Here is a 27,302-nt window from a genome sequence, read left to right as displayed (position 1 = left end):
TTTTTACTTCGGCTGTGAGTGTTTGTGTGTGCTCAGGATGAGTTTCGCTTGTTCTCGCTGTATCGCCGACCCGGAAACCTGTCCGCTCCTCGCAGCAGCGTGCAGCAGCAACAAGCCTCTCAACGTCCCGACCAATCGGAGCACACTGGGCTCACAGGGAGGCGGGGGCAGGAGCTCCAACAAGCCATTTAGGACAGAGAGTGAATACCGGTGAATACACATACTTTACAGAGATGCTGTATGAGAAACCAATGTGAGTTTGGAAAATTGCACAATATAAATCTATTCTAGTAGACCTCAACAATGGAATTATGATCAGTAGAAATGGCCATGACATGGGACCTTTAAGAAACACGTGAGTTGTATGACTGAAATGGGGTGAAGCCTGTGAGCTATTCAGACAGTGAACTCGAGCACATTAACACGTGACGCACCTCGTCCCTCTTACAACCAACCAAACACATTCTCCATTCTCCATACATGTCGCTCTATTTAAAGGTGGAGTAGATCATTTTGGAGAAACCAGCTGGAGTGCGCTAGAATTTGAAAATACACAGCCAGAAAAAATCTGCCACTTCCTCACAGAGCCCCTCCTCCAACACACACAAACGTGCACATGACCAATGAGGGCACGAGATAAGTCTGTGCACAGATGGAAGGCTGACAGGCAGGTAGGCCATCCAGTTACTTTACCCGGGCCCGGCTATGTATGTAATGTATATATTTAAATTAATCTGAACTCCAAAAAAAAGTTGTATATTCCTCATATTGAGTACAAATATGTAATTAATAAAATAAAACATTTAGTTTATTCCCATTATAATCTTTTTCATTACATCAACATTGTAATTAAAATATTTTAATTATAATTTTATATTGAAGTATTTATGGTTCGACAGCTGTGGGCTTGAAAGTATTTCCCAAACAGAAAAAAAAACTTGTTGTATCTTTGAAGTGCTTTTTCAATCTACATGTGCTGTGTTGAAAAGCCTGCTAGTAAAATGTATGCTCTGCTTCTCTCTGTTGGTTGTATAAAAGATTACACATATAAAGTCAAACCTTTCTCATTTAATGTTTGCAGTCTTTCTCGCCCTCTTATGGCTGTATTGGTTCCTACACCAGCTTCCTCAAAACCCATTCGATTATAATTTTGCATGTTTTTTCTATTACTTTTTACAGGGTTCTTACACCTTTTCCAAAGTCAAATTCAAGCACTTTTCAAGCATTTTCAAGGTGCATTTTCAAGCTTTTCAAGCATCTTACAGCTGTTGTAAATTACATATGTATATACTTATACTCAAATGATTATTTCCCTATACCTCACATTAAATCAGATGTTCTTTATGCTATAAACAACCAAGGACTTGGACAACCAAGGACTGTTGACCTCTGGGTGAGTGCTGCTTCCTACCTTCACTGGACTAACAATGGCTAATCCAAAACTGTACTGCTTCTTCCTTGCGTTATTCGCCGCCTCCCTTCCCCCTCCTGCGCATAACAAATGCGAACCGCCACTACTATCATATGTGATTATGAGGTCTCTACACAAGATGATTAAGTTACATTCCACTGTCAATGTGCGCACAAAACAAACTAGGCATTGTGACTCACTGCTATCTCTTGGCCGTGTATTACTACTGATGATATCGGGCAATGTGCATGTTCATCCTGGACCTACTATTGTATGTAGCCGTAGTTCTGACCTGTGGCCTGATGTCAATCTTTGTCACAATGATCTGAGTTTCCCTGACTTCTGCTCTCGTAAAGCTTAAGGTTTTCTACATGTAAATGCTAGAAGCATAACAACAGCCAGTGTTTCATGTGAGTGCTTCCCCGGTACACAAACACACACACACTCACGAGCTTCCCCCAGACCAGTAATACAAACGAAAATGTGTCTTTGGGTCAATGTGACTGATTTCGATAGAGCAAGTCACATTTGGTTTAGGCACGAAAACATATTACAAATAGAAATACATTGCTTTTAAAATCGCTCAGTGTCGAATCAATAGATTATATTTCGTGACTATAACACGAAATACCGTGAGTGCTTCATCCTCTGAACACCCAACCCAGTCTCATGGCATTTTGTGTTCACCAACACGATTTTTAATGTATTGATTCGTGTTTTTAAGGATTTCCAGCACCTGTACGAACCCTGTTTTTAACATCCAGACCTCCTGTCGTAAAATGATATCATGGTGTCAACGTGGTCAAATCCCTGAAAATGATCAAGCATCACAATTTATTAACACCTGCCTGCAGAAGGGGCCTGTCCTCGTCACACACAAAAAAAGGTGTTTTTATTCAATATTCTTTTCAAGATCCTTGACTTTCTGCCTTCCTTGACACTTGGGTATCCCATTATTTCTCCCTTACCATTTTCTGTTGAATATATAACTAAAGTCCCTTTTCTACTGTGTCAGCAGGGGGTATAACACTGGCTCAATAGCCGAGTGCTTTAGCAGCGGGGTGATGAATACACTCCTATTCACGCCCTTGAGCAAGGTTCTTAATTGCCCCAGTAAAAATACAGTTGCTCCGATGCAGCCCTGTATGTATAAAACATCATATTTCTTAAAGAGTTATGGGCCGGGGTGGTTATTAATGAACTCCAGCAGCAGTATCATCCTGTTTTATGGGAGCAATAACATAAAGAAGTGTATTTTTCTCAGCACAGCCGTATGCAAAGTAGGGCTGGTCAGTGATTACTTAGTAATTCATCCTGTTATACATAAACTCCTGGCACACAGTTCAGTCCAGAGGGAGGAATGGAGTGTAAAAAGCCTTACAGTATACTCTGTCCCTTCTGTTGTATTATTTTTAGAGAAAAAAAACTGTTGCATTTAACATGGTTCCCCCGAGGTTCTGCAGAAACACACACATATGTAAATCTCCTCCTCCTCATTCCCATGGAGAACATCTCTGAACTCCAGTCTCACCCACAGCAACTTCACACCAGCACAGCCTCCTGCCATGTGCCGATGCCAGTCTAATCTCACCCCCCCGCCACACCATCTACAAATATGGCACCCGTCGCTCTGCCGGGAGACACCAAGCAATTCACGCCTCTGCACATATTGACCCATTTTACTGATGCTGAGTGGAGCATGCATGTTATCGAGCAGGAACCAGGCAGCTCCTCGACAATAAAACCAGCAAACTATAACATTTAAAGCTTAAAAAGGCTATCGGGAATCAACGATTTTAGTGGGCACAACATAAACGTTTTAACGTTATTTTATTTGACCATTATGTGCCAGTTCTTACTGAGTAGAAACTGTAATGTTTGTCGTCGCTTTTTCACTGTATATAATGTCACATATGTTATAATTGAAGTCCCTTCTCTTTGTCTGCACAAAACGAACCCAGGACCGAAAGCTAGCTAGCTTTCTTTTCCTGTTAGGGAAATAGTGGACTCGATGTCCTGACAGGCTGGTACTTGTGCAACCTGCACAAACACAATACTGCACCGTGATTACAAATGGTGAAATACAATGTAAAACTACTGAAAAATACCAGCTCACTTAAAACACAACTGCTCAACTCAACGCAACTACTAACTATACCCGCGGTCAGAGAGCGGAGATGTGTCCCCTGCGTGATGTAATATGACACGTTTGACGTATGACCTTAAAAAAAAGCAGTTTTTAAGAGCAGAACTCAAAATTGCTCCTTTCCCTCTGAATTCCTGCCCTTATGTCTCATAAAACATGTCAAAACCTACATTCACTTTTTTTAATTGTAATTTTCAAGCAAGTTTAAGCATAAATGTAGAAAAAAAAAAAACCTGCAAGATGCTCTTTAAGCAAAAGATAGATCCATGGGTTTCTCAGTTCCTTTAGTTTATTCATCAAGACCTTATCCCCAATTGCAGCTTGAATTGGAAATTCTTCTGATATAGCACTCTCAATCTCCTTCCATCTAGCAACGTACTTTGGATTGCACCTAAAAAGATGCTTTCTGCATTAAACTGATCACTGTTTAGTCCTGCAAACATTGGTATAAAATGATATATTTCTAAAGGATGAAAAACCAGGTCTTGCTTTTCTTTTCACTTGTAGTTTTGACATTTTATTTATTTATTCATGAACCTTTTTTTGGTCTTGTATTTCAGGCCAGAGAGCATTGTTTGAGCCTCTTGCAGGAAGCGTTACACGGCCACCAGAGAGCAGATGACGCATTCAGGTAATTTACACAGACACATGCTTTAAATACAGTATGTTATTTTACCCCACAGTCTTTCATATCTTCTCCGTTTCTCCGCAGTGACACTGTGCCTTTAGCGGTGGAAATTGAGATCTTCAAGAACAGCACGTCCTCCAACTTGTACAAAGCTGCCGTCCTGAAGAGGGTAAACACTAACTGCTCTTCCTCTCACAGCATCGCGAATATACGTTTCTAACATGTGTTTTATTGTTTGGAAGGTATCAGAGAAAAAAGGATTGATTTGGTATCAATTAAAAACCAGTTTGAATCGAGTAGAATTGATTATATCAATAGAATGACTCATTTTAAACCGAAGCTAGGAGGGAGGCTGCCATAGCAACACTGAATATTTGTGAAAGGGTCAACATAACCCACACCAAGGCCACACCTTTTAATTTTTATCTAAATGAATTGAAATCATAATTATTTTACTTAATTTTTATTGCACATTGTTACTTTGACTTATCATTTTAAATAAATATTTTGAGATTTTTTCGATCTGTTTTTTTTATTTTTTCCAAATGAAGCTACTGTTACGAAACCTAATTCCCCCGAGGACGAACACAGTTTTTTGACCTTATTCTTTTTCTCAGCAGCTCTGGTTGATCCGCTGCACTTTTGCTTTTTTTTTTGTATCCGTGCCTCTCCAACAGCTAGGAAACACGCTGACCTCCAGAGCTGTCAGCCCCAGAGACTTTGCTGCTCTTCATGCCCTGTGTCGTCCTCACACTGCTCATGGACCATCATGCCTGAGAAGTTGCAGTTTTCACACTGAAACATATTTGTCGTAGTCAGGGTTGGGAGGGTTACTTTGTAAATGTAATCAGTTACTGATTACTGAATACATGGCTCTGAAAGTAATCCGAATACAGTTACAGTTACGCGTCTTAAAACGTAATCAGATTACTTTTGGATTACTTTCTTTTTCCACCACAGATGGTATGTTTTGGTGAACAGGAGACACAAAAAGCAAAAGGAAACTGAACGTGTTTTTACTGTTTTAATGGCTTATCAAGAGCCCAACTGAAACATAACATCTGAAACGATGCAACAACATAATAAACTTTTTGGGGATGCAGCTTGGGATGTGAGGAGTGAGGGACACGGCTTAGAACGGGTGTGTCGCCTTTTGTCCTGCCAGTGTTGGCAGGAGATGAATTAAAATGTCGAACTCGGACTTCATTTTAAGGACATGTCGGCCAGGGGTTTAGAGCTATATTTGTTTAAAAGGTCACTGTTAAGTCACGTGTATCATGACCCTCTCTCGTCTAGGCGCTAAGAAAGCCCAATTCCGTCCAAGCACTGCTATCAAATCCTTTCGAAAGGAGAAGTTTGGGAGAGAAATTGTTGATTAAACACCTTGGACCAGACCAACCCGATTTTTCTATATCACAGCAAGCTTGTGAAAAAAACTAAAGTTACCAACGAGGCTTCTCACGTAGCTGGTACACAAAAAAGGCTTGGCTAGCTGGATGCAAACAGGTAAATGCTGTCTTTTGTTTCCCATGCTTGCTCTTCAAACAACCGGGGACAGATACTATGTGCCCGTGGACTGTGACGGGGATAAATGATATGAAGCATTTGTCTGAAAAAATTAAAAAGCACGAGTGTACGAAGGCACACATGACAAACCTTTAAGCTAGCCATGCTAGGCAAAGCTAACATAGCCGCGCAGCTAGATCAAGGGTACAAGATCTCTGTGAAAAAGCACAATGAAGAGGTGGACAACAACAGGCATGTCTTGACGAAAATAATTGATTGTGTGACATTTTGTGGGGGCTTTGACCTGGCTTTGTGTGGCCACGACGAGACTGACGCATCCGACAACCCCGGCGTTTTTCAGGGTTTAGTTGATCTAGTGGCCTCGTTAGATAGCGTGTTGCTGGAGCAGCTTAAAACGGCTAGCGTTTTCAAAGGCACCTCAAAGACGGTGCAAAACGAACTTTTGGACTGCATGTTATCAGTTTCTAAAGATTACATTCTGGAGGAAGTAAAAAAATGCCAGTTGTCTAGCTATTCAGGCGGATGAGACAACTGACATTTCCACCCACTGCCAGTTAGTGCTTGTGTTACGGTACATTGAGCCGCATAACAACTTCCAAGAGCGTTTTTTTGAGTTCATCTCTCTTCAGAATGCAAATGCTGACACAGTTGCCACCGCGCTGATGGAGAGACTGGGCATTATCCTCCCCGATGGACAACAGGGCCAACTAATCGCCCAAGCATATGACGGTGCAGCGGTGATGAGGGGAGCTAAAGGTGGAGTTCAGCGGAAAGTAAAGGATGTGTACAGTAGTGTGCATTACGTCCACTGCTATGCGCATCAGCTGAACCTCATTATGCAGCAGGCAACATCCCACATCCCCAAGATAAGAAAAAAAATGTCAGACCTTGGTGGATTTGCTGCATTTTTCTCCAGGTCATTTAAGCGAACTGCGATCCTGGATCAAGTGGTGGCACACAGACTTCCTGGCACTTCCACAACAAGATGGAACTTTCACAATCGTGCTGTTAACACTGTCTATGAGCACAAGGAGAACATCCTGAGGTGTTTCCAGACAATCAGAGACTCAGGTGACTTTGATTCTATAACAATGAGAGAAGCCGGGGGCTTTTTGAGAATGATGGAAGATGAAGTTTTTTGCTTTTTCCTGACATTGTTCCACAAAATAATGCCACATGTAGACATGCTGTTTAGCCAACTGCAGAAGATGAACATCGACACTGTCTAAATCACAGGACTCACCAAGAGGTTCACCAGCAGCATACAAAAAATCAGGTAAATCATTATTTACAATGGCTGAGATGTGCTTATTATAGGAAATCTGTGAAACCTAAATGTGATTTAGCTAAACACAATATACCATCTCACTCATACAGGCTTACTGGAAATGTATATAACGTTTATAAAAAGGTGTATATCTGTCTATTATTTAAAATAGTCAAACCTAATTGGTCAATTCTTGTCACAATGAGTAATTGTACATACTTGTGGTTTGGATCAGGGACTCCATTCCTTCTGGTGAAATCAGTGGATCTGTGCAGCAGCTGCCGACAAAGAAACGGAGGGCACTTGGACATGAAGAGCAACAGCTGTTGGCTAGAGAGGTAAGCAGCAGTAATAGGAACGTGTTATGACCAAAATGTTAGGCTAGTTAAAATATCCACATGGAAAGGCCTATTGCTTATTACATTCTGAATTGTATACACTTAACAAGGCCTAAACTGCAAAAAGTGTCCCACAGTCTGATAGATGTGAAAAGTTGATTCTGTTATTTATTATGTCTTGATTTTTTTCATAGGTATGTGAACCGCGGTGAATTTGGTTTTAGGTTGGATATTCGACGGACATTCGCAGACCCGCCAGCAGCATCCGTTTCCCCGGGGAGATCTTCTCCGCGAAACGAGGCTTTCACTTAGGGACCATCAACAAATGACTTTTCAATTACAAAAGAACATTTTTCTTTTTAATAAATCGATAGCTTCCCGATCGAGTGAATGTGAAGCAAATCACTCAAAAATAAATGCTGGGTCAAAGAACTACACTGGCTGTATAGGATACACCTCTTTTTATTGCATTTTAACCCTCTAAATATTTTTATAATAATATTTTTGATGGAAAAATGAGCTTAGGAGGAGCCTGTGACCTAAGATGTTCATCGTCATAACTACACTGTATGTTCGTACGAATAAAAACCTTGAACCTTGATTAATTAATTAAAGTGCTACTTGTTGTTTTGCCCGCTGACCGGCTGGTCCTGTGGCTCGTCTTTTTTTTTTTAACTAGCAGAGGCTCAATCTAAGTCTGTTCTTCAAAGTCACTGTCGGACTCAGAATTCTCCGAAATATGACCCTCACATTCTGATACACCTTCCTCTTCCTCTACATCATCATCAAATGGTTCTCTCAAAAATCTAAAATCATTTGCAAGGCCCTCTGAGCAGAGAATAATTTGGCCATCTTGATCAGTTGTGATAAGACACACACACACACACACGCACAATTTCCACACTTGTGTTAGCCCCGAACATCCTGTATGTAATATAAATGTGTAGGGGGGGTGTACAGTGGGTGGTCATTGAAAATGTGTTCTGATATATGTTCTTCACAGAAAATTAGCCAACGCCATTGAGTGTGAGTTTGAACAAATAATGTATCATATTATTTTTCTTTAGATAAATAATGAAACACTATACAAGGGTTAATATGAATTATTTTTTGTATGGAAAAATTCTGTTTATTTTTTCAATAGCTTCTCTGTCATGTGACATAGAAGCCCAGTGACGTGTGTTTGGTTGGACAGGAAGGAAAGAACGAGGGCATATGGAGTGGAGACCATCACGTTTGCCAAAGCAAGCCCATTTACAGTAGCAGTGCCCCTCCATGGCTTTTCCCAGAAGCTAAAATAGATATGAGTATAAAAAAAAACTCACATCTTTCCCAAATGTCATGCCATATTCTTAACACAATCTGAATGCTCGCAAAATGAAACAGTGACATGGATAATACATTTGCTTAGGGAGGCATAAGGGTTAATGTGCTTATTTAATTAAATACTACAGCCATCACAGTAGGATGTTAACATCATTTACTGTAATTGACCCAAGGATGGCAGATTGCTTAAAGTTGCATTGTAGTCTTAAGATAAGAGATACAGTAATTAAATGAGATTTTTTACTTTTGAAATGTTTGTATTGAGGAAAATATGTCAATGAAAGAGGGAGAGATGGACAGCACAGTATCAAGAAACAGTCTTACAGCGCACCTACGGGTGAGGAAGACAAGGACACAAGTCAGGGTGACAGGGAAATAAGTAACGCACAGCCACAGTCTGAGATAGACACAGAAGAGTCAGACCAGCAAAGTACAGAGACAGCCACCGAAATGACAACAAAAATGAACGGAAAGGGACAAACAGGCAAGGACAAGAAAGGGCCAGAAAAGGATAAAAAACGAAAAAGAAAGAAACAAAAAACAGGAACAGAGCCTGTGGGGAAAGATGAAGAAAAACAGTCTTACGGGTGAGGAAGACGAGGACACAAGTCAGGGTGACAGGGAAATAAGTAACGCACAGCCACAGTCTGAGATAGACACAGAAGAGTCAGACCAACAAAGTACAGAGACAGCCACCGAAATGACAACAAAAATGAACAGAAAGTGCAAAGCAGGGCCAAAAAAGTTCAAAATTGCCATGACAAGAAAACAATGGAAAACAATGGAAAACCTAAACATGGCAAAAAAAACCTCCGTCCCCCCTGGACTGATACATTGTATCAGGAATTTTTCAAAAATAATCCATGCTGCACACTTGCTTTCAAATACCAGCATCTTAAGACAAATGATAGCCGTAAAAAGAATTCACCATTTTTCTCTGCCTCTGCAAAATGCACTAGAGAACAGGCCGAAATCAACGGATACAAAAATATTTTTTTAAGTCATGCGCATTGGTGAAGTTATACACCATAAAAATCAAAGGCGATTTAGACCAGGAACAATTTCCAAAGCCTTAACCAGTGGTGTCAGCAATTATTATTACAATATGTTAAGACGGACACCATGAGGAAATAATGGCTGGTAACATAAGCAGAAGCCTCACCAAAGACGTGTTCAAGAAAATATCCTCTGAAGTGAAGAAAAGTGCAAGGCTCCACGATGACATGATGCTTGAACTCATGTTGACCAAAAAAATAATCAAAGAGAGCAGCAGTCATGCATAATCAAAAGGCTATCTTCAGCACCTACAAATTGATCCGTTTGCTGTACATTTATACAAAGATGTTGGACTAAAGATATTGACTGAGCACTTGAATGAGCCAACACCTACAACTCTCTACCTTGATGCCACAGGCAGCGTGATACAGAAAATTCCTGATCAAAATAAGCGGGTCCTGTATTATGCTTTGGTTTTGCCCGGAGTGGGTAAGGATAAGCCTCCCTTGCCTGTCACAGAAATGATCACCAAAAGCCATTCCAACTATTTCCCATTGGCTCATAGAATTTAAAAGAAAGTTGTCTTACACAACAAAGAGAAAGTTAGCACAGGTTGAAACAGATTATAGTTGGGCTCTTTTAACAGGGAAAATATGTCAGTGTACCTTAACAGAGCATTTGAGATAGTGTCTGGACAAACTGAACATATTCCTAACTTCACTGTGCTGCATCTCTGTTCTATCATGAAGGCTGTGTCACAAAAATTTGGGGAAAAAAACTGTAGACAGAGGCACACAGGAATATGCAACATTCTGTTTTGCGTACATCCTAAGCTGCACACGTATGCAGGAAGCCCTTGATGTGTTTTATCATATGTGTGTGCTTTTTGATGCAGAGGAGTACACTAATTTGGTGAAACAGAGCAAAATTTACCTCGACAAGTGCATTTTGCAAAGTCGGGACGTGAAACTGGAGGAAAGTGGACATGTAATGGGAGAGGAGGAAAGCAAAATGGAAAACAATGCTCATAGCATTATTGGAAAGTCCCCTTTTACACGAGCTTTTCAAGTCTGGCGGGACCAAGCAGAGTGTGACATTCTCTCTGACGATGCTGTTCATGTAAAAAACCACTACCTCTGTCCTGGTGCCATTGATGCACTGTTCAAAAACTACATGGGGATCTTCCCATTGTGGAGTGGGTTGTTGCTTGGGGATCTGTCGCGACATAGAAAAGGTACCTCTAAAAAAGATGGAAGTCACAAAACCAGGGATACCAACTGCCATGTTGAGCTCTGGTTTGGGTTGGTCAAACACTCCATCCTTTTAAAAAAAAAGTACCTGAGACCAGCTGAGTTTGTTTCCAAAATGTATGCCTCAATACAAGGAAGATATATAGAGCACATTGAGCAACACAATCTGCCAATGCATATTCTGGACAAAAACTTTGGACATCCTAGCAGCCCAGATGATGACCACGAGGAACAGTGGAACAAGCGGGAAAGTTCTGCTGGTCACACCAAGCCCAAGTCCAAGTACTTCAATCCACCAAAAACACGACCGAACCCCAAGAGCCCACCTGCCACAAAGGTGAAGAAAAGAAAAGTGGACCAACAGGGAAAAGATGCACAGGGAAATGTGAGTTTCTCTAAGACTTACTATGTTCAAAGCGTGTAAATTGTTCTCCAGCATTTTAATTGTAACAATGGAATAAGCAAATATTGTCAGAAAGTAAAGCATGGACTAAATTGGTGAGTGAGGTGAAGGACATGAAGTATTATAACCCAATATGATTAGGTGCATGTTGTAGGGGGAGAATATGAAGATGAAAAATGTAAATACAGCATACAAACTTATAACAGAAACTAGATTTCTAAATCAGACTTTAAACTGCAATTACAGTTTCTGTTCCTGAGCAGCCTGTTTAATGTCATTTAGTGAAAACTCTAAAAAGGGACTGAGGTTAAATGCATACACATGGACAGTTTAATTATATTTTGTGTATGTAGCTTTGATGGTGCATATACAAAAACAAGGCCTCCACCCAAACATTCAAGATTGTTAACCCTCTGGTATCTTTCAAATGCACTACCCTAATTAGTCATTCGGGACAAAAATGTCCAGAGTGATACCGGGGGGTTAAAAGATTCCTCAAGTGTCCATATTAAACAGAATGCATCTATTTCCCCTCAATCCTGACTTAGTTGACCTGGCTGTGGAAAAAAAAGGACACCGAGGTGGTCGTGGCAGTGCTCCCCTCACAGATGAAAGGACGCATCTTACTTATCCCCCACTGTGAGCTATGCTCACTTCGACCCCACCAGTAGTTGACAGGGGAGGTACGTTACTACATGTTTCAGGTGTCTGAAGTTTCACTCTACACTGTGTCATTTTCTTTATCTAGCATTTAACGATTACTGCCCAAAAAGTATCTGAAAAAAATGTCTAGATACTTTTGTCAGTCACAAGATTCTCAAAGTTGCAGGGAATGAAAGTTCAGTATAACTGGGAATATGCATTAATTGACAAATTGTTATGATTTTTTTTGCCAGGTAATTGAAGGCGTGTTTCATGTTGCTGCCGACAAATTCGGCGTTGTGAACAAAATGTACTTGCTAAATCACTACACAGCAGGTGTCATTTTGTTCGGGGACAGAACTCAGCTAACATCTCACAGTTTACCAAAGGTAATGTGTGTGGTCTGTGTATGTTTATGTGTGTGGTGTGTTGTGTTTGTGCATGGTGATACTGTAGGGGGAAGTAGGTGTGGATTTGATATGTGGGCTCACACTCACCCATTAGGTACATGGAGTGAAGCATTGGCTGAGGTCTTAAATAGGAAATTAACTGAGATTATTTTACTGTATCCTCTCTGAAACTATAGTCATTAGTTAAATCACCTGATAAATCTACTTACTATTGAATTTCCATACCAACACTTGTTTTAAGCACAACTAATGAATGGCACAAGAACATAATTGTCAGACTAATGTTGTTGTTATTTTTACCTTAGCCTTCAAGTTTGTTTTAATCCTTTATTTGATGGCATTATAGGTAAAATTTGACAACTATGAAGCTGTCCTGTCCTTTGTACTTGTCAACAACAACCACTGGAAGTTGCTGGTTTGTAATTATTTTTGTGATTGTATTATTTCTGTTAAAGCACAAGACTTACATAGTGAAACCAAAAATATTTTACTTTGACTTTTTCACAGTACATTCATGCCAAAACCAGCACCGTATTCCCGGTGGATCCAGCTCAAAGCATCGAAGAGCTTGATGACTCCGAACATGCTGCCAAAAGAATACAGTAAATCAAAATTCAATAGATATTTGAAAATTCAAGGAAAAACTATATTTAAGTTACATTCATACTCACAGACAGCATTGAAAGCATTTTAAACAGTCTGATACAGTCTGTGTTCAGACAGTGATATCTATAGCTGACCTGTGGCTGCCCCTTATACAAACAAATGGTCATATGGTGAATACAAACAGTATGAATTTCTGTTACATTATCTTTAGGAGCCACATAATTAGAAATGTAAAGTGTGTTATGTTAACTGTGTTCGTTATTCTCCCGACCAGGAGAGAAGCTTTAAAATAGGAGACTAAATGGAGTCTCTGTGAAAGTTCAATTGGGTACTTTAATTAAAAAAGGCGCGGGTTGGTCACAAGCATGATATTGTTCAGTCAGACAAACAGCTGTGATCCGCTCCTCGATAGGGAAGAGAAGAGAATGGATCTCTCCTCCGGTGCTGTTATATATCCTCTGCTGGCTCCTCCCCGCCAGCCGGCTCACCTCGTCTCCAATGTCCGTTATTGCATTTAAACAGAGGATAGGTTCTTTTCACATTCAATATATGCTTAACACGCCGTTTCTCCTCATATTTTCTTTCATCACTTTTCATTTAACACATTCTAAACGCTATAATCAATACTCTAAACAATACTTCTCGGCTCGTTTGGTTTCCGGTCATTCCGGATGTTGTCACATGCTACTCTCGTCTGTAAACAATAATGTATTCAAATAAACTGTACCTTCATTTAATATTCAGCATGGTAGTATCTCGACATCTATAGTTGTAGTGTTAAGTCAGTAGGCTTCGGTTTGCACCACTCCATGTCATTTCGCTACTAAATTCACCTCTTCAGGAAATCGTATATTAGCCACATGCTAAATGCTAACCGTAGATGAAGGATTTTCAGAATAAAAGCTTAACTGCTTGTGCACAAGAATTTCTGGTTTTTCAGTATAAAAGAGCATTAAAACTGACGGCATGTTTAAACTACATTTCCCCATTAAAACATTGATTTTAATTTCTAACAGTTAACATTATCCTCTCTCAGGGAGTACTTCAGGATGAGGAGGACACGCCACAGCATAACAGACTGGGTGGATGTTAAGTGGAAGGGAGGCGTTATGGGTCACCCACTTCAAAAGGATGGATGTAGCTGTGGTGTCGTTGTTGTGAAGGTGGTGAGCTGAAGAGATTCTGTTTTCATCCAGTTAACAAGCAGAGTTTTTTAATGTGAAAGACAGTTTAATGCAAGGACGGATTTAAAAAAGCTGTCAAACTTAGTGGTTGACCGATAAAGGTTTTTTAAAGGCCGATGCTGATCCCCATAATATTTAGCAGGCAGGATGGCCAATGGACAATATATAGTATAATGCCAATATCATGTTGTTGTTTATTGTATATTTCCCAACTGACAACAATTGGATTATGACACAACATTGCTGAACTTAAATTAGTATTCACTTGAACACAGAAAGTTTAATTGACAACTTTGCTTCTGAATATCTCCAAATTCCAATAATATGACCGGTCTATATCAATAATCAAAGGTTTTGGGAGGCATTCTAGTCAAGGGTGGATGTTTTCTATAATGTGTCTCATGTTTTTGTCTGTATCTGTATTACTATACAATAAAGAAGAAAAACCCTCCATAACATAAGTGTTGTTTGTTTAGATGGCAAAGGCAGTCATGGAGTCCTTCCCTCTGATCCCGAATGTGAATTTCGAGTGTTCAAAGAAATACATGACACAGGAGAGGAGAGAACTGGCTCTCGAAATCCTTGAGGCATCAGGTAAATAAATATGAATATATGTATATAATAATAATAATAAATGGGATTTATATAGCGCTTTTCTAGACCCAAAGACGCTTTACATTATGAGTCAGGTCGACAAACAAAACAAGAACAAAAACACAAAAAAAAAAAAAAAAAAATGTATATATGGGTGTCTGTATTTACAGTTAAATAAACTTAGGTTTACAATTATATATATATATATATATATATATATATATATATATATATTTATAATTAGCTTTAAAATGAATCCCTATAAAAAGATTAAATCGGTTTACTGTTTCATGTCGTTTACTATTTGGGTGAGTTGAAACCCTATACTTACATTTAAAAACTAATCCAGCTCCTGCCAAAGCTTCAGCCGTTGCCGGGACGTTAGAAGCCATTTTCTTTTTTTTTAAAAACGAATTCGTCACAATCGTCCATTGCATCCTGGGATATGGTACACCGCGGAGTGTTCATCAAATGTATCCTCAAAATCTGGGAAAAGAAGGCTGCATTTGTGGGCCGCATTCGGAGGATCTTGTCTTTTTTCAAAATTGGGACAGCCTTCGTTCTGCAGAAGTGACGTATGCGGTCTATGAATGCATCCTCAGGAGGATGCGGCCGCTGAATTGGGACACAGCCCATATATCAGACTTCCAAACAATAACAATTAAGAAAAACATTGACTTGGATACGAGCAGCTTGTGCTAAAATGTTAGCTCATCAAAACTCATCCCAGCACCACGCTATGCTAACCACAAAGCTCTGTCCTAAACTCAATATGAACTCTAAGATTTGGTGTGCTGTCTCCCGTATATAGTGTAGCTTAACAGCCAGATAGACTCCCCCTCCGTACATCAATACTCTGAAGACGTGAATCCTTTGCCCACAGTTTTATTGGTATAAGGATGGTGTGAAACAAAAATACACAAGACAACATGTAATCAACACTTTGGTAATTTTTATATGCACAATGTGTATAAATCAACACAGCTTTAACATGAATTGAATTGCCTCGTTATATTTACTGTAAGCTTTTTAATGTATTCATTCCCCCCTACCTGAGAGACCTGCTGCTGCACCACCACACCCCTTCGCGCAGCCTCCGCTCATAAGAAGCCAACCTCCTATCCCCCCCCCCCCCCCCCACATCAATCACCGAACCTGGGGGGAGAGAGCCTTCTCCGTCGCTGCCCCCTCCCTCTGGAACTCACTCCCCCAGCCCATCAGAGACTGCACCGACCTCACCACCTTCAAAAAAACTCACCTCTTCAATCTGGCTTTTAATGTGTGATTGTTTTTGTATTATTTACCTTTAATATTATTTAATATTATATTATTATATATGTATTTGTTGTTCCTTTCTTTTCTTTTCTTTTCACTATATCTGTAAAGCGTCTTTGAGCACCTGTAAAAGCGCTAACGCAATTAATCTATGGATTAATCTATGGATTTTACAGGTTACAGTCCACCACCCTTAACTCTATGGGCTCTATGGCCGGTCCGCGCCCCCCACCTTTAAGCGGCGGGCTCCAGCAGGAAAAGCTGGAGGCCGGAAAAGAGTGAGACAGGTAGCGCACAAAAGTAAAAGTGGAACCGAGAGTGGTACCAGAGACAGAACGAGAGCAAGACAGACATTACGAGAGCGAGACAGTTTGTCCCCGTACCACTGGTTGAAAACCACTGCTGTAGATCACTGCCGGTACGTGCGCTGGGAGCGCACCGTTTAAGTTTGAAAGTTGAAAAGTGTGTGTGTCTGAAACTCTATGTGATACAGTACAGTTTACACAGCACAGTACATGTTCTGTAGCTACTATTGCACTAAATGCTAACACTTGAATACGTTATGAAAATATGCAACTTGTTTGTTGAAATGTTAATAAATGGGAGCTTACTCAAACAGCCATCTCTTTCCCGACAATCCCCTCTGTGCACGAACACTTACATATGGTAATGAAACATTAAAACACCTGCGGCTTATAGTCCAGTGCGGCTTATATATGTACACATCATTCAATTTAGCTGCTGCGGCTTATATTCAGGTGCGCCTTATAGTCCGAAAATTACGGTGTGTGTCCCGTTTTAGAATACACATAAAACACACAAATGTCAAGGCACAGAGACAGATGTGCCTCACTAGAAAAAGGAGGCTCTGGACACCTCACTCAGCCAGTCATAGTTACAGAAAAACAATCACACTGCTCTTTTCCCTCCATGTCATTTTAAATAGTGGATTGTGCACACAAAAAAGCTGATTTTTTTTAAGGGTCGGCCATCTGTGTTTGCTGCGAGAGCGTGTGTGTGTTTATTTGTAAAGGAATTTTACCCTTCTGAGTGGCAAACCTCTCAATGACTCTGGTGTTGAAGTCAGGAATGCTCCTAATGAGTTTCTTCTCGATTGACAGCATAGCCAGAGCATTCAGGCGATCCTGTGTCATGCTGTTCCTCAAGAAAGTCTTGATCCTGTTCAGAGTGGGAAAGCACCTCTCTGCCTCAGCCGTAGCCATGGGTGTGGTTACAAGAACCTTCAGAAGACTGACAGCATCTTTGAATGTCTCCTGCAGATTGTTGTCAATGAAGAACTTGAGCAGAGTAACAGCACCACTGCAAGCCCTGAACCCTGAACTGGTCATTGTCATAGACGAGGGACAGTTTCGTCTTGAGCTTTGCCTTGTCCAGTAGAGGGTAGGCCTCCACAGTTGGTTCCAGCGCTGCTTCAGGGACTGTTCGGCTGAGTTGCTGGAACAGGTCTCCTTGCAGGAGGGTGGAGCTGATGAGGTGTTTGGTGAAGGAACATCTCTCCTTTGCGTGACTCAGTATGGTATCACATACCTATGAAAAAAATCCATAATGTCATTAGTGTCCCCTTATAAGATGTGTAACAAACAAAGAGCTTTCTTGAATGGAACCTATCAGGATAACAAGACATCTATCTGAGCGTCAACAGAACAATATTACTGTTTAAAATTAAGTCACTACAATATATACATTTAATGACTATTTTTACACTTCATTCATTCATTGTTGGGCCCTTTCTGTCCACTGTGGTTGCTTCTGGAGGCCTACACCTTTGAAATGTAGAGACTGTGGGACACTTTTTGCAGTTTAGGCCTTGTTAAGTGTATACAATTCAGAATGTAATAAGCAATAGGCCTTTCCATTTGGATATTTTAACTAGCCTAACTATTTATTGAATTTACAGAAAATGGGCTTTATTGTGAAATGTATCATTATTGTGATATGAAATTACCTATATTATGAAAGGAGCTTTTGGTCATAGAACACGTTCCTATTACTGCTTACCTCTCTAGCCAACAGCTGTTGCTCTTCATGTCCAAGTGCCCTCCGTTTCTTTGTGGGCGGCTGCTGCACAGATCCACTGATTTCACCAGAAGGAATGGAGTCCCTGATCCAAACCACAAGTAACCATGTACAATTACTCATTGTGGCAAGAATTGACGAATTAGGTTTGACTATTTTTAAATAATAGTCAGATATACACCTTTTTCTAAACGTTATATAACATATACATTTCCAGTAAGCCTGTATGTATGAGTTGGTATATTGTGTTCAGCTAAATCACATTTAGGTTTCACAGATTTCCTATAATAAGCACATCTCAGCCATTGTAAATAATGATTTACCTGATTGTTTGTATGCTGCTGGTGAACCTCTTGGTGAGTCCTGTGATTTAGACAGCGTCGATGTTCATCTTCTGCAGTTGGCTAAAAAGCATGTCTACATGTGGCATTATCTTGTGGAACAATGTCAGGAAAAAGCAAAAAACTTCATCTTCCATCATTCTCACAAAGCCCCCGGCTTCTCTCATTGTTATAGGATCAAAGTCACCTGAGTCTCTGATTGTCTGGAAACACCTCAGGATGTTCTCCTTGTGCTCATAGACAGTGTTAACAGCACGACTGTGAAAGTTCCATCTTGTTGTGGAAGTGCCAGGAAGTCTTTGTGCCACCACTTGATCCAGGATCGCAGTTCGCTTTAATGACCTGGAGAAAAATGCAGCAAATCCACCAAGGTCTGAAAAAAATGTTCTTACCTTGGGGATGTTGCCTGCTGCATAATGAGGTTCAGCTAATGCGCATAGCAGTAGACGTAATGTGCACTACTGTACACATCCTTTACTTTCCGTCATATGCTTGGGCGATTAGTTTGCCCTGTTGTCCATCGGGGAGGATAATACCCAGTCTCTCCATCAGCGCGTGGCAACTGTGTCAGCATTCGCATTCTGAAGAGAGATGAACTCAAAAAAACGCTCTTGGAAGTTGTTATGCGGGTCAATGTACCGTAATACAAGCACTAACTGGCAGTGGGTGGAAATGACAGTTGTCTCATCCGCCTGAATAGCTAGACAACTGGCATTTTTTTACTTCCTCCAGAATGTAATCTTTAGAAACTGACAACATGCAGTCCAAAAGTTCGTTTTGCACCGTCTTTGAGGTGCCTTTGAAAACGGTAGCCGTGCTCCAGCAACACGCTATCTAACGAGGCCACTAGATCAACTAAACCCTGAAAAACGCCGGGGTTGTCCGATGCGTCAGTCTCGTCGTGGCCACGCAAAGCCAGGTCAAAGCCCCCACACAATTTCACACAATCAATTATTTTCGTCAAGACATGCCTGTTCTTGTCCACCTCTTCATTGTGCTTTTTCACAGAGATCTTGTACCCTTGATCTAGCTGCGCGGCTATGTTAGCTTTGCCTAGCATGGCTAGCTTAAAGGTTTGTCATGTGTGCCTTCGTGCTTTTTAATTTTTTCAGACAAATGCTTCATATCATTTATCCCCGTCACAGTCCACGGACACATAGTATCTGTCCCCGGCTGTTTGAAGAGCAAGCATGGGAAACAAAAGACAGCATTTACCTGTTTGCATCCAGCTAGCCAAGCCTTTTTTGTGTACCAGCTACGTGAGAAGCCTCGTTGGTAACTTTTGTTTTTTTCATGAGCTTGCTGTGATATAGAAAAATCGGGTTGGTCCGGTCCAAGGTGTTTAATCAACTATTTATCTCCCAAACTTCTCCTTTCGACAGGATTTGATAGCAGTGCTTGGACGGAATTGGGCTTTCTTAGCGCCCAGACGAGAGAGGGTAACGATACACGTGACTTAACAGTAACTTTTTTTTTTTTTTTTTATCCAGTTCCTGACGGACGCCAAAAAATCCTGAGATTATGGAACTAAACAAATAAATAAAAACAAGGATAATTGTGTGTTATTGGTGAGTAAATAACTGTGTTATTTTGAAAAGAATAACAAATTAGAAGGAAAAAAAGATTTTAAAAAATACAGATTTCCGTATTCTGAGGCTCTGAGCCCCATTTATTTTCCTCACAGACGGCAGCAAAAGTCAGAGATTATACGATTTAAAATAAAAGCAATAATTGTGGCTTGATATTGAGTAGGAACATGTTTTTATGAACCACACAGCTTCCGGTCTTCCTATAACAAGTAATGCCGGGAGACTACCAATAGAAACCATCTATGAATTAGATCAAATGTAAAAGTCAGCAGAATTAGTGTTGATACTGAAAGGAGACGTACTGTGTGAAGAGAAATTGAAGATGTTGTTTAATTGTTGATATATTTATGATTCACGTCAAGTATTCAGTTTTGGCGGCATTTCTTCCAGTTTTTCCAAAGGTCTTCTCATCAGGGCTCTATAAATAGAGAACTACGGCAGATCTGTAATATGTAATGCAGCCGAACCGTGTATTACAATGCCGTTATGTGATGACTTTCAAAGAGAAAAGCAAGAACACTCGGAATGAAGTATTCTTTTATTCTCTTAAAATGTTTTACGGATCTCATGCATTGCGGCTAAAACATCCAATCAGCGAGCTTAAACCATAGCTGAGGATCTTGGGTAATCACTCGAAATGCCTACGTCTGTTTCCGGTTATTTTTATTTTGAAATTCAGTTCCTGACGTACGCCAAAAAATCCAGAGATTATGGAACTAAACAAATAAATAAAAACAAGGATAATTGTGTGTTATTGGTGAGTAAATAATTATTTTGAAAAGAATAACAAATTAGAAGAAAAAGATATTTAAAAAATACAGATTTCAGTATTCTGAGGCTCTGAGCCCCATTTCTTTCCCTCACAGACGGCAGCAAAAGTCCGAAATTATACGATTTAAAATAAAAGCAATAATTGTGGCTTGATATTGAGTAAGAAAATGTTTTTATGAACCACACAGCTTCCGGTCTTCCTATAACACGTAATGCCGTGAGACTACCAATAGAAATACATTGCTTTTAAAATCGTGCTGTGCAACACGAAAAAAAAGGTGAAAATCTTGTTGGTGAACACAAAATGCCATGAGACTGGGTTGGATTATTGCAGAGTAGAACTGGATCAGCAGCTCCTGAGGCAGATTGTACTTCCTGAGCTGGCACAGGAAGTCTTCTGCTAACATGATTTACATGCAGTACAAAAATATTCCACATCTGTGGAGGGCAGTCCAACACATCAAGTGTGATACTACATATTGCAGGTGCCCTCAATCTGAAAGGGAAAAAGATAAATACCTTAGAATACGGTCAAACATTCAGGTTCACATCAATCATCCTGATTAGGATTTAACATTTAGCCGTTTTTACTTCCTTATGCTACGTTCACACCGGACGCGATGCAATTTTTGGGGGCGGCACGATTACATGTGAAGTCAATGCAGAGACGCAGACAGACAGACGCGAATTCGCTCTGACAGCGCAAATGACGCGGTTGACGCAAATGCCTCAGCGCGTTTGGAGGGGGCCGCGACAACCGCTTGAGTTACATTTTTTCAACTCGAGCGTAAAATTCACGTGACGCGATCTCGTGGTAGCTAATCAGCGGTGAGGATCTCAGCTGACAACTTATTGTCATTATGTAGTACAGGCAGTGTTCGAATTACCCATTTGCTTTCGGGGGAGCCCTATTTTTCAGTGCACATCCTGCTCCTGAATATGTCACACGCACGCTCTGTTGACTGAAAGATGTATATGTTTCCTGCATTAAATCATCCTTGATTGCCAAGACATCTTTTTTTCATCTCCGAAATCTCGATCGCTTTTTCGTGTGCCTGGCTCTTGGTGCTTATAAATCTTTTTCCGCAGGTTATTCTGTTGATCACTGCTGACTTTTTCCCAAATCCAGTATTGTGAAAGGTGCACTCCGGTGGATTTTTCTGCGAGCGGCAGGAAGATCAATATACGTTTTGCCTCTTTGCAAATCTCACATCCACATTTTCTTTTTTTCATGAAAAAATGGGGGGGAAAAAAGACTATACACAAACTGTGAGAAAAAAAGACTTTTAAGACAAAATCACAGCTATGTAACTGAGCCTTTTCCAATCTTTCACATATTTTATTTAAGGGTTTTGAGCTGCAATTTTAAGTACAAAGTAGCATCAAATTAATTTCTCAGTAAGTTTAATAAAAAAGTCTTTGAATTGGATTTTGATAAACTGTCATTGTTTATGGTTCATAAATTGCTCTGAGTGATCGTGAGGATATTGTTTGCCAGTGTCAATGCCATTATAATGGTGGGGTGGATTCAGCCATCCATCTTAAACAATTTATTCAAAATAATCTTTATATCGTTATTGTTCTTGCCGTGGATGGCCTTTTAGTTTACACACTAACTCTCCATCATTTTCTATTTTAACACTGGTTCTGCTTTCTTTGAGTGTTGTGTTTTTATTTAGGTCTTAATGTGTCTTTGACTGATATACATATTTTCACACATATTTTTTAGGGCTGTCAGTCGATTAAAATATTTAATCGCATGATTGTCGTTAATTGCGATTAATTACACATTTTTTATCTGCTCTAAATGTAACTTAGAGGTATATTTTTCAAGTTTTTTATACTTTTATCCATATATGAGTGGACAAATGTGCTTTATGCACATTTTTGTTTATTATCATTTGAACAATGACAAATATTCTCATGAATATTAAACACAACAACCTCTGAACATTACAAATATTCGCCTCAATTCAACCTGGAACCTCTCTCATACAATACAATAATACTGTGTGTGTGTCGGCGCAGTTCTCGGCAAAATGCCGCTCCTCTGTTTTCATAACTGTCAAAGCATGAGAATGAAGTCCCCACTGTGGGTCAAAATAATGCGCTGTGACCCCGAGGTAACTGTTAACTGGGCGTAGTCCAATAGTCTCCGGTGAATCTTTCTTAAATCCTCCTCTACTTTCGCTTTTTGGACTTCATACAAGTATTGTCGACACAGTGGTGGCTCTGGAAGGCAATTCATAAGTGCAGTCGTTGGATGCGACCTGAATTATATCACGCAGCCCCTCGTCCTCCATAATGTTAATTGGCCTGCAAGCTGTCGCCACCCATTTAGCGATCTTCGTTGAAAGTTTGCTGCTCGTAGACGTGTCCAGGCCTCTCCCCCGCACACTTTCAAGTGTGGTCTGCTGCAAGCGGGCGGCAGGAGCGGGGCTGTCGGCATCAGCAGTGTGCTTGGATTGTATATGGTCTTTTAAACTCGCGCTCTGAAACTACGGGGCGGGCAAGGACAACAAATGCACATGCGTTAATCGACTTAAAATAATTAGTGGCGTTAATTTTTTTTGCGTTAACGCGTTAATTTGACAGCCCTAATATTTTTATATACATTTGTTTTTTATTCAGGATTATGGGAAACGGTATTTCGATCTCTATCTGTACACAAAAACTAGAAGATTGACAATAAAGGCAAATTCACTTTGACTTGATTAGGGAAACAGCTTCTCTTTTAAAATAAAAAACTAAAATAATAATCTTAATCCAGGGTCTTTCTCCACAGACAGCTTCCTGCAGGCCTCACCTCCATGATGGGGTTGGAGGCCAACACCTTCTGCTCCACGTTGGCCTCGCTGGTGGTGCCGCTGACCGTAGCAAAATATCTCATGTCGTATTTGGCTAATACCGTCTTTCCCGCTCCGGACTCCCCGATCACAATAATCGAATGGTTCCTCTCATCCCTAAAGTGTGAAGCTTTTCAGCCAGAAAGGAAAGATTCTCATGAACCTTGCAAAGACAGGTTTCTCTGTCTGCAAGTGTTGGGTTACCCAGAAGGGACGCATACGACAGAACAAGGAATAAGAGAGATTGTAATTAGGATGTTCAGTGAGAAATTTCCTGTGGAGGTTTCTTAGGGTATCATTTAAAAACCTCTTCTGTTTCTTTATCTTTCGCCTGGTGATTGTTTGTGCTTTGCCTGCTGTCAATCAGCTGCTTTCATCCCTTGTCAGGTAAGCAATGACACTGTCTTGAATTCGGAAACATAGGCTTCGGTAGGGATGTATATCGTTGACTTTTTTACGATACTGATACCACTGAACGATACCGATACTCGACCGATACATATCGTGATACTTTCATGTTGCATAAGGGAAAAATGTAAGCGCTTTATGATATAGTTAACATGTCAAATGAATATTACAATTAATTGTGGGACTTCGACCTTTTAGTACTGAACAAACAATGAAAAACAAGGGCTTGAAGACTATACATTCCTGTACTCTGATTGTATGTGACTGTCGCAAATGTTTTGAGAGGTTGGATGTGTTGCCACCTTTCCCAGAAATATACTTATTGCAGTGGTTACATATACACCATTCAGACTGGCAGTCATATGCAGCAACAATTTAGATTTTCGTGCCGACATTGAGCTAATGAAAAAACGAAAGCTAACCGAAAGGCTCAGACGTTCGGGAGGAAGGTGAAGGGCGTTTCTTGGCAATCAAGTTACCGCCAGTAACCGGTATTTCGGTAATACTGGGAACCGGTATGCACCCCTAGGCTTCGGTACTTGATATTGCCTTCAGCAGGATTCTTGTTCCTCTTTCTGGAGATGTGTAGTGCTGTACAAACTTCTTTTTGTAATCCATACTTTTTAAGGATCCTCCCAGTTAGAATTTGTGACATTACCTGCCTGTGTGTTCTCTTTTTGGTGGTGGCAAAGGCGTCCTTGATGTTGGCCATGAGGGCATGATGAACAAGCAATGATCTCCGCAGTTCGCCAGAAACAGGGACATTCTGTAGCAGTCGCCTTGTTTTTGATGCCGGGGACTCTTGAGACCTCACAGCGTCTTTTGAGTCTTTTGCGTAGCTTGTCTGTACATCCTCCACCGCATCAATCCCTCTTTTTTCACCTCGTTTATCCACACCATCACAATTACTGGGCTTATTAAAAAAGCTTCGGACGATCTGTTGCCGTGACATTTTGTGATTGCTAAAGCCGGTTAAACAACGAGTTCAAAAACAAGACTAGACAATAGCTACTTAATATACACACACTCGCCACCAACTGGACAGGGGTGTGAATGACTAAATAATAGTTACAGATTACAGTAGATCGCCCTCAGTCTACCTGGCCACTAAGGAGGTAATATAATGTGGGCTGCTGGTGGACATTTTGGCGCTGTTCCGAGTTGTGTTCTAATCCGTCAATATGACGGACTGCTTTCAGATTTTTCCGTCATTGTTAGAAAAAATCCTTCATTGACGGAAAATATTCGGTTAACGCGACCTCTGATACATAGTCATTGAGAAGCCAATAAAAAATATTCATCAAACCGATTTCAGGTAAAAAGAGCATGGCAAAGACCGAAAAAAGAGGCAAGAAAATAAACTTCACAAATTGTGAAGTTGAAATCCTTGTCGGAGAAGTAGAGACAAGGCAAAACATTTTGTTTGGTGGGCACAGTATTGGCTTAACAAATGTCAAAAAGGCAACAGAGTGGCAGTGTGAGGAAGCGCACACACTCCCTCACTAACATGTTGGCTTAAAGTCCTTATCTTGCGTAATTTACTGTAGCTGAAAGATCATAGAACTGTTTCAAAATGCATTAACTTGTTGGGTCTTATTCCAGTAACACGTGATATAGATCGAATATCGTTTCCTATTTGCTGTAAATCACTTGTTAATATCGGGAAAATGGGTCAAATTCAGAGGTATCCAGAAAAGTCTGGATTCAAACTTGCCGCTGCTTGGTGCTGTGTCGTGACGTCACGTGTGGTTCCGCGAATCCTGGTGAGTTCAGCCCGTCCCAGCATCACACAGTGTAGCATTGCTGGTATAGCCGCATGTCAACTTTGTGTATCAGTGTTTATCTCCGAGTTTGTCTTGTTTTTTCCGGATCATGGTGAAGAGGTGTGTCGTTGGCGGGTGTAGCAACACCAATCGGGATGGTTTTACCGTTCATTTGTTCCCGAAAGAGAAGGTTTTACGGGAGAAATGGGAGCGATTTGTGCGATCCGGACGGCAGCAGGGAGCCAGACAGCGGCAGCCGGGAACCACACGTGACGTCACGAAATGGCCTGCTTCCAGAAGCAAAGTTTTTTTATTGGACCTAATATTTTTCCTTTTTTTACATATTATTCAGTATGAAATAAAGAAACATACATTGACTATCTGTTGCATACACCCCCCAGAAATCAACTGCCAAAAAAAGTTTTTAATGTAAGATAAGGACTTTAACTATGTGTTTGCTAAGAAAGGTAGTACATGTTTCTTTAGAGTTGCCTTTATTTCAGTTAAAGTTATAAAAACAGTTTACATAGTGATAGAAATCAATGTTTTATGGCATAATTTAGTTTAAACATACCGTCAGTTTAAATGCTGTTTTATACTGAAAAACCAGAAATTCTCGCGCACAATGTCTGATGTCAAGCTTGTATTCTGAAAATCCTTCTTCTCCGGTTAGCATTTAGCATGTGGCTAATATTCCTTTTACTATAGAAGCGAAATGACACAGAGTGTTGCACACCGAAACCTACTGATTTTAACGCTACAACTATCGACGGCAAGATATTATTATTGCTGAATATTAAAATGAAGGTACAGTTTATTTTAATACATTTTGTTTACAGACGTGGGTAGCATATGACAACATCCGGGACTACCGTAAATGAAAAATGCCTTAAAGTATTTCCAGTATTATTAAAGTCTTGATGAGAGCCGTTAAAATGTATTAAATGAAAAGTCATGAAAGAGATAAGGAGGAAAAAAGGCGTGTTTAGTTATGTATTGAATGAACAATGTCAAAATCCTCTGTTATGTGTGATATATCGGACATTGGTGAAAGGAGGGCGGAAGATTACGCCACAGCCGCCATTGAAGAGGAGGAGCCAAATGAGATATATAGTCAGGCGACGGAGCCTTGTGGAGTCTCTTCCTCTCTCTGAACCATCTTCTGCTTGTAACATTACCGCGCCATTTTAATTCAAGTACCCATCTCAACCTTCTCAGAGACTCCATTGGTCTCCTTACTTTTAAAGCTTCTCTCCGGGACGCGAGAATAACGAACAAAGCTAAGAATAGACAAACTAATAAAGTGCATCTAAATGAATGTGTCAGTCTGTAAAACACACAATCAAAAAGTAATCACCATTTCCTTTGTTCAGACCTGTAAGACATCTTGTGCCAGTGCTCAAAGGGGGAGCACACCTCCAAAGTACTCATATGTGCCGTATGAGTAGGCGGAGTCTTGGACGTGATTAAAAACTATTTGTTTTAAGCAGACCTTGTTGTTTTTTAAGGTACAATAATGAATTTACTTAAGCCTTATTTAAGCC

General features: G+C 40.3%; 2 long non-coding RNA genes across 2 annotated transcripts; both read left to right on the top strand.

Annotated features, from left to right (window-relative positions):
* The first annotated feature begins 12,198 nt into the window (after positions 1 to 12,198).
* LOC307041115 lies at positions 12,199 to 12,876 on the top strand. The gene is made up of 3 exons (XR_013808694.1): positions 12,199 to 12,323; positions 12,691 to 12,759; positions 12,852 to 12,876. It is a non-coding gene; the product is annotated as an uncharacterized lncRNA (long non-coding RNA).
* A 24-nt stretch (positions 12,877 to 12,900) lies between these two features.
* Positions 12,901 to 14,728, top strand: LOC307039222. The gene is made up of 3 exons (XR_013808175.1): positions 12,901 to 12,946; positions 13,987 to 14,113; positions 14,611 to 14,728. It is a non-coding gene; the product is annotated as an uncharacterized lncRNA (long non-coding RNA).
* The last annotated feature ends 12,574 nt before the right edge of the window (positions 14,729 to 27,302 follow it).

Source organism: Notothenia rossii, assembly GCF_949606895.1.
Source record: "Notothenia rossii genome assembly, chromosome: 5".
In the NCBI taxonomy this organism is placed as follows: Eukaryota; Metazoa; Chordata; class Actinopteri; order Perciformes; family Nototheniidae; genus Notothenia; species Notothenia rossii.
The sequence above is the reverse complement of the archived record's forward strand: the minus strand, read 5'-3'. Positions and strand labels throughout refer to the sequence as shown.